Consider the following 7,951-nt stretch of genomic DNA (forward strand, 5'->3'; position numbering starts at 1 on the left):
CGTCTCACTCTGACAAACACTGGGGCTTGACTTACCCAGATCCTACTGCCTTTTTGCCTTTTATGTTAGAAGCCAGAGAACAAAAAGTTAACTTCACCTAAGTTCTGCCACTGTGGTTGGTTGATCCTGTGGTTGAGTTTTACCCAATAAGCATAAACTACTGGTAGGGTTTTCAGGAAGAATTTTATTTAAAGTGACAGCTTTACCTGACCTTCCCCCTCCACTCCCTTCCCTAAGCCCTCTTTCTCCTTCTTGCTTAGCACTTAAGCTTAGGAACAGAACGTTAGCGCTTATAACTGTAGTGAGCATAGCTACTTGTTAAGGGTGATGAATGCTAAGGAAAGGCTCACATCACTCTGTCACACAGGCCCTGCTTCTGCCCTGACTTCAATCTTTGGATAGGCTAGAAATCTCTCCGTGGTAAGTGCTTTTTCTCTCATTTGCATTTGCTACTGAACACCTTCTTAATTGACTCATCCATTATTCTATCACCCTGACAACAACAGCAACAAAAAGGAACTTAGACATTTATATCTCAGTTTGGAAGTACTGTGGAACCTTAACGATTCTTCTTTGTGTCTTGATATCCTCAGTTGAAAAGCCTTAAGTGTTCCCCACAAATCTAGTTGACTCATGTTTGTTTGAACTATTTTCTTTGGGATGGCAGAGCCCAATCCCCTTGGTGATACCTGGATTGAAACACCTGGAACTCTTGTATTCTAGCACTTCATGTTAGAACAGATAAAAAGTGATCAGGCGCAGCTGCTACAAGTCTAGCGCAAAAAAAAAAAAAGAGACATCACCCTAGAAAATTATGGTAGTATTGTGGCACTGTCGTCCTATTGTTCATCGATTTGCTCAAGCGGGCACCAGTAATGTCTCCATTGTGAGACTTGTTGTTACTGCTTTTGGCATATAGAATATACCATGGGTAGCTTGCCAGGCTCTGCTGTGTGGGCCAGATACTCTCAGTATCTTGCCCTGCTCTCCGAGAGAGATGGAGGAATTGAACCCAGGTCGGCCGTGTGCAAGGCAAACGCCCTACCCGCTGTGCTATTGCTCCAGTCCGGAAAATGATAACTTAGGGGAAAAAAATAAAAGAAGAAAATGTGAAGAGAAAATAAAGTCAAGGGTGCTTTGTAAAGCCTCAGGCTGTGCCAGACTGTATAGTATACTCCCTTTTGTGAAGATCAATAAAGAGAAAATATCATGTCCAATGTCTTCTGAATATTGCATCTTTTAGTCTCAGAGAAGTATTTTCCAAAGACATTTTTTCTAGGGCAATTACATTGCATTGCAGTATAATTCCAAAAGTGTTTCACTGTCACTGTCATTGTCATCCCGTTGCTTATCAATTTGTTTGAGCGGGCACCAGTAATGTCTCTCATTGAGAGACTTATTGTTACTGTTTTTGGCATATCCAATACACACAGGTAGCTTGCCAGGCTCTGCCTTGCGGGCTCAATACTCTCGGTAGCTTGCCAGGCTCTTTGAGAGGGGTGGAGGAATCGAACTCGGGTTGGCTGTGTGAAAGGCGAAAGCCCAACCGCTGTGCTAAAAGTCCTTTTGTTTGTAAGAAACATACCCTTTGGAACATAATCCCAGAGTTTATGAACCAAAACTTTCTGTTTTTTTTTTTTTTTGGTTTTTGGGTCACACCTGGCGATGCACAGGGGTTACTCCTGGCTCTGCACTCAGGAATTACTCCTGGCGGTGCTCAGGGGACCATATGGGATGCTGGGATTTGAACCCGGGTCGGCCGCGTGCAAGGCAAACGCCCTACCCACTATGCTATCACTCCAGCCCCCAAAACTTTCTGTTTTCCTTGCCATCGATTACTTCCTTTTAAGCAGACATTTTTATGTTCATAAAGTTGATCATCAAAGAATCAGAATTCATGTGGATTCAGTGGCAAGTTCTATAAGTCATTGGCTTCAGTTGTTGCACTGATGTTCATTGCAGCACTGTTTATAATAGCCAAGATCTGGAAAAAACCGAGTGCCCAAAAACAGATGACTGCTTAAAGAAAGTTTGGTACATCTACACAATGGAATACTATGCAGCTGTTAGAAAAGATGAAGTCATGAAATTTGCATATAGGTGGATCAACATGGAAAGTATCATTCTGATATAAGTGAAATTTGTCAGAAAGAGACAGACAGACATAGAAAGATCTCACTCATCTGTGGAATATGAAATAACAAAGTGGGAAACTAACACCCAAGAGTAGTAGAGATAAGAACCAGGAGGTCTGCCCCACAGCCTGGAAACTGGCTTCACATGCTGGGGGAAAAAGCAGCTCAGATAGAGAAAGGAACACCAAGTAAAGGATGTTGGGAGGACCCATTCGGGTTGGAAGATGTGAACTGAAAGTAGACCATAGACTGAACATGAAGGCCACTCTATTGAAAACTACAACGCCCAAAAGGAGAGAGAACAAAAGGGAATGCCCTGCCACAGAGTCAGGGTGGGTTGGTGGGGGATGGGGTGGGGTGGTGGGAGGGATACTGGGAACATTGGTGGAGGTGAATGGGCACTGGTGGAGGGATGGGTAAACGATCACTGTATGAGTGAAATGCAAACACAAAAGTTCAGAGGTTTGTAACTGTACATCACAGTGATTCTCTAATAAATTTTTTTTTTTAAAAAAGAAGAAATTAAAATGAACTAAACTTTTTGGCTTGGACAAATTCTCCACTTGTGCAAAGAGGAAAAGGGAGAATAACAGAAAATCTCTCATCCACTTCCCACAGTGACAGCTGAGAGATGCCCTTATTTTCTTTGGGGTGCCTGGCCAGAGTCCTTGCTTTGGGATAAGAAAGCAATGTGGAAAGTACAATCCTCCCTGCTTTCAAGGAGTAGAGGAACACTGTAGCAGAGAAGGGATCAATCACATATGCACAGAATGAAACTAGGATGTTAGTCAAGGTTTGGAATAGCTCAAGGGACTGGCTCTTTCTCTCTTTGACTCAGTCTGTGCCATCTCCCTCCCATGGTCTTTCTACCTTCCTTCTGTGTTGTGTCTGCTCTATTTTCATTTCCTTATTAACAGGCTAGTACGAAGTGCAAAGGCCAGAGAGAGCTAATGCAAATGACTTTGCTCATTGACACTGCCCCTTTGGGTAAAACTTTACATGTGAACATGTAAAGTTCACAGCTTTTGCATGAACTATGAGTCAGTTGATGGACAAGGTTGCCTGAGTACAGATTCCCACACCCACGCAGTGGTCTCTAAAGACGCAGGTACAGCCTGTCACTTTCCTCACAAAGAGGTATGGCCAGAAGACTTCATATTAAAATCAAGGGCTTGATAACACAGTCCAGGGGGGCTCATATTCACACTGAGTCCCAGTACCTTCTCATGCCTGATTTACTAAAGCAGTCAACACTGATTTCTTTTATCTATAAATAGGATGTGATCATGAAACTTATGTCACAGGTGTGTAGTGAAACTTAGAGAGAATAATGTATAGATGAAAAAGTCTTGTTAATCGTTAAATATTCTATGGATATTATTATTATCAGAAAGATATAACCAAAAGCTATTTCAACATGTTTGTCTTCTTAGATAGGATAACCCAGTAGTAAGGATGGGAATAGTAACAGGTAACAAGGGCTGAAGGAGCATGCTGGGAGCCGGAATCTCCTGTCACTCTGAATCAGGGCTTCAGAGTTGGGAGTCCTAGAACTCAGGGTACCCCAAATCTCTGGACTTTCTATGTATGTGTACGTGAGAGAGTTATATATATATATATGCATATATATATATAATGTTCTATATGTGTATATGTGCATGGGTCTGTATGTGTGTATGCACATGTGGTCCATATGCACATGGGATTGTTATATGTGTGTGTTTGTGGGAGGTATAGTATATACGTGTGTGGTGTGTATAAGTTTGTGTGGTTTATATGGGCATAGTGCTGTGTTATATGTGTATATGTGTGTGGAGTGTGCAGTATATGTGCCTGTGGAGTGCATGGTATAAGCACGTGTGTGTTTCTGGATGTGTATTATGTATTATGTGTATTATGTGTCTATGTGTGTAGAGTGAAATAAGTGACAGAGAAATCCTTCAGTGTTCTCTCATTGTTGTCTAACCCCCTCTACTTGTCTCTCTTTCACCACTAACTTTTCCAACTTCCTTTCAACACAAACAGAAAAGTTGGGAAATTTTTAAAACAAGAGTTGAAAAGAGGTAGCAGCAGTGATGGAGTAATAAGATATGGGGTGTGAGTTCCCCAGGAGAGCTGGGCAGTTCAGCCTACAGCAGGAGATTGCTGGGAATCCTGGTGAATAGTGAAACATCCTGTAGCTGCCAGTAAATGCCAAGTCCTTTGTATGAAAAGTAGCCCTGACCCTGAGCAAAGCTACATCGGGACTCCTCTGGAACTCTGTGACTCACTGTTGAGGTAGCTAAGGGAGGGTGGGGCACAGGATCAAGCACAGTGGCTTTGCTGTTCCCTCCCCTGTTGTCTCACTCGCTCACTCACTGGCAAAGTCCAGGAGGAAAGCAGAGTGCTGAGGCTGCAGGCCTATGTCTTCCCCAGCCTTCCATTCCCAGGCAATCACCTTTTGGTTATCACGCAAACATGTTCTGAAGCACACTGAACACGGTCATCATTTATAAAAGCAGTTTTCAAGAATCCAGTGCAGACTGGAATTACTTGGTCCAACAGAGACTTTTGAACCCTTCCCGCCATATCCTCCCTGAGTGCTGCAGAATGGGAAGGTTAAAAAGGGGCCAGGAAAAGAAGGAGAAGGAGTAGAGTTTTGATGTCTTCCTCTGAGGAGAATATAGGAAGGACAAGTAAGAGGCGATAGGGAAGTGAAGAAAGGATGAATCATTCTCCTCTATATTTGGCTTCTTCCCTCAGTGACATTGGCAGATAGGACTGCCAGATCCAAAGCTTGGGGGCCTGGGTTTCTACTTCCACCAGATCTTTCAGTTCTCTGTTAATTAGGACATGAGAGACATTGTCATGATAATTATAGTGTCTAGACGTGAGGAACTATGGGAAGCAGTAGGAGAATATTTAATTGTAGAGTGGAGAAGACTCACAAGGATGACAGGATTTTGAGTCTCTGCCGAGAACAACGCTACACTGAACTTTTCTTGGGATTGCCCGATATTATCTGTTATATAAGAAGAATCTTTGTTTCATCTGAGTATGTAGAGTTGTCAATTTTTAAAAATTATTTAATTTAGATAACTCAGGCTCTGCAGGGAAAACTATGCTTCTGCGTTCTGATCATTGTGAGGTTAGCTCCCGAATGGGACATCAGCTTTTGACAGATGCATATATCTTCAGAGTTTCTTAGCCTGAGTTAACAATTTTGACTTATTCTTTTGGAGACTTGGGAAAAGTGGAAAAGGAAGCTTACCACCTACCTTGACAAATGTAGTGGTCTTTTCCCCTTGCCCACTTCAGTGACACGCGTCCTTCACATGGGTTAAAAAAAAAATGAGCAGAATTTCCCCCTTCTTGAACACAGTAAATCCATACTTATCAGGATGCAATTAACTAGAAATTCCCACTAATATGTATTTCCTCATTTGGAAAAGACCAAGTGATTGGTGTTCATAATGGTGCATGGAAGGTACTAGATCTTGCCCAATTGCTTTTTATTTTCCCCACTATTGATTATGCATGTAAAACTAGCTCATTTTAAAGACTCAATATTGAATTTTTTCATTGAAAATGAAATAATTTTGCACAGTGAGAAATCCCTGTGCAAATGTCTCACTCCATATTTAGTGCCCCAATTAAACGTTTGATTGACTAGTAAATTTCTGTAGAAATTTTAATGCTTATACATATATATCGTCAGAGCCTGGCAAGCTCCCTGTGGCATATTCAATATGCCAAAACACTAACAATAACAGGTCTCATTCCCCTGACTCTGAAAGAAGCCTCCATTGTTGGGAAAGATGAGTAAGGAGAGGCTGATAAAATCTCATGGCTGAGACAAATGGAGATGTTACTGGTGCCTGCTCGAGTAAATCGATGAACAACGGGATGACAGTGATACAGTGATACAGTGATATATATATGTATATATATACATATAATATAGAACATTTATAAATGAAATCACACTATGTTTTCTATTAAGTAGGGGGGAGGATTGAGCCACACCCATTAGTACACAGGATTTACTCCTGATTCTGTGCTCAGGGGTATTCCTGGCAGTGTTTGGGTTAACCACAAGCAAGGCAAATACATTATGCACTCTACTATCTCTCTGGCCCCTAATATTATAGTGAGTATTTAGGCTGCTTCCTCTTTTTGATTATTCGAATAAATTCTGCAGTGATATATTATTGATCTATGGTCCATTCTTTCATTTATTTATTTTTTTAATTTTTGGCTTATTCTTTAAAAACTGTACTACGGTTTCTTTTTTACAGAAATAAACAAATTTACTTCATTCTCTAGTGGTTTAATTTCTTTATGCCTCAGTATCGTCGTAGCACTGTCATAACACTGTCATCCCATTGTTCATGGATTTGCTCAAGCGGGCACCAGTAATGTTTCCATTGTGAGACTTATTGTTACTGTTTTTGGCATATCGAATATACCACCGGTAGCTTGCCAGGCTCTGACATGTGGGCAAGATACTTTCGGTATCTTGCCAGACTTTCTGAGAAGGGGGGAGGAATCAAACCCGGGTCGGCCTTATGCAAGGCAAATGTCCTATCCACTGTGCTATCGCTCCAGCATACTCATCTGTAAATAAGTACTAAAAATTAGTACTTGTAGGTTTGTCAGATATAATTAAATGACTAAATATATGCTGGACAATTAGCATACAGCCTGACATAGGATAAGGACTCAGAAATTATTGGCTACTTCTATTGCTTAATTATGCTTTTGTATGTGATTTTGTTATAACCAAGAGTGCTGAATCAAAAAACAAATAGGAACTTAAAAAGGAACTTTATTGAAATAGAGTTTGCAATTAAAATTACAATTAAAAACTCATTAAAAGTGCACAATTCTTAGGCTGGAGCAATAGCACAGCGGGTAGGGTGTTTGCATGGCACGAGGCCGACCCAGGTTTGATTCCCAGCATCCCATATGGTCCCCTGAACACCACCAGGGGTGATTCCTTAGTGCAGAGCCGGAAGTAACCCCTGTGCAGTGCCAGATGTGACCTAAAAAGCAAAAAAAAAAAAAAAAAAAGTGCACAATTCTATGAGTTTTTCATTTGTTTTGTTTTGGGGCCACACCCACCAGTGCTTGTTTACTCCTGGCTTTGTACTCAGGGATCACTCCTGGGAATTATATGAATTGCCAGATATCAAACCCAGGTGAGCCATGTGCAAAGAAAGCACCTTGTCCAATGTACTATCTCTCTAGCCCCAATTCTATGAATTTTACCAAAGTGCAAATTCTATGAATTTTACTAAGTATGTTGCTGATGCTTTCAATGAATCTATAAAATCTTTGTCACCTCAAAGGAAAGTCCCCCGTGACCCTTTGCAATGTGCTCTCCTTTCTGATCCCAGGAAACTGTTACTTTATTTTCTGCTATTATATCTGTTACTATAGGTTAGTTCATACTTTCTAGAATCTTATGGATGAGATAATGTCTATGTGCCACTTTTAATCTGGATTCTTTCTCTTAGCATAATTGTTTTTAGCTTCTTCCTTACAGTGCCTGAGACACTAATTCATTTCTTTCTATTGTTGCCTTGTGTTCTATTGTTTGGATGTATTACAATTTCCACTCAGTAGTTGATGATCATGTAAATTGTTTCCAAATTTTAGCTATGATAAACAAAGTAGAACAATTGATGAACAAATGCTGTGAACATTTGTAGAAGTTCCTGTGAAAACTGCAGAGTCTTTGGATGGATTTATGTTTTGGATTTCACAAATGTGTGAGTCAACATATGCTTGTGAAATACAAGGTATTTGATTTTGTTCACCTTTCTAGTTTTAGC

The sequence above is a fragment of the Sorex araneus genome, chromosome 5, assembly GCF_027595985.1.
Source record: "Sorex araneus isolate mSorAra2 chromosome 5, mSorAra2.pri, whole genome shotgun sequence".
NCBI lineage: Eukaryota > Metazoa > Chordata > Mammalia > Eulipotyphla > Soricidae > Sorex > Sorex araneus.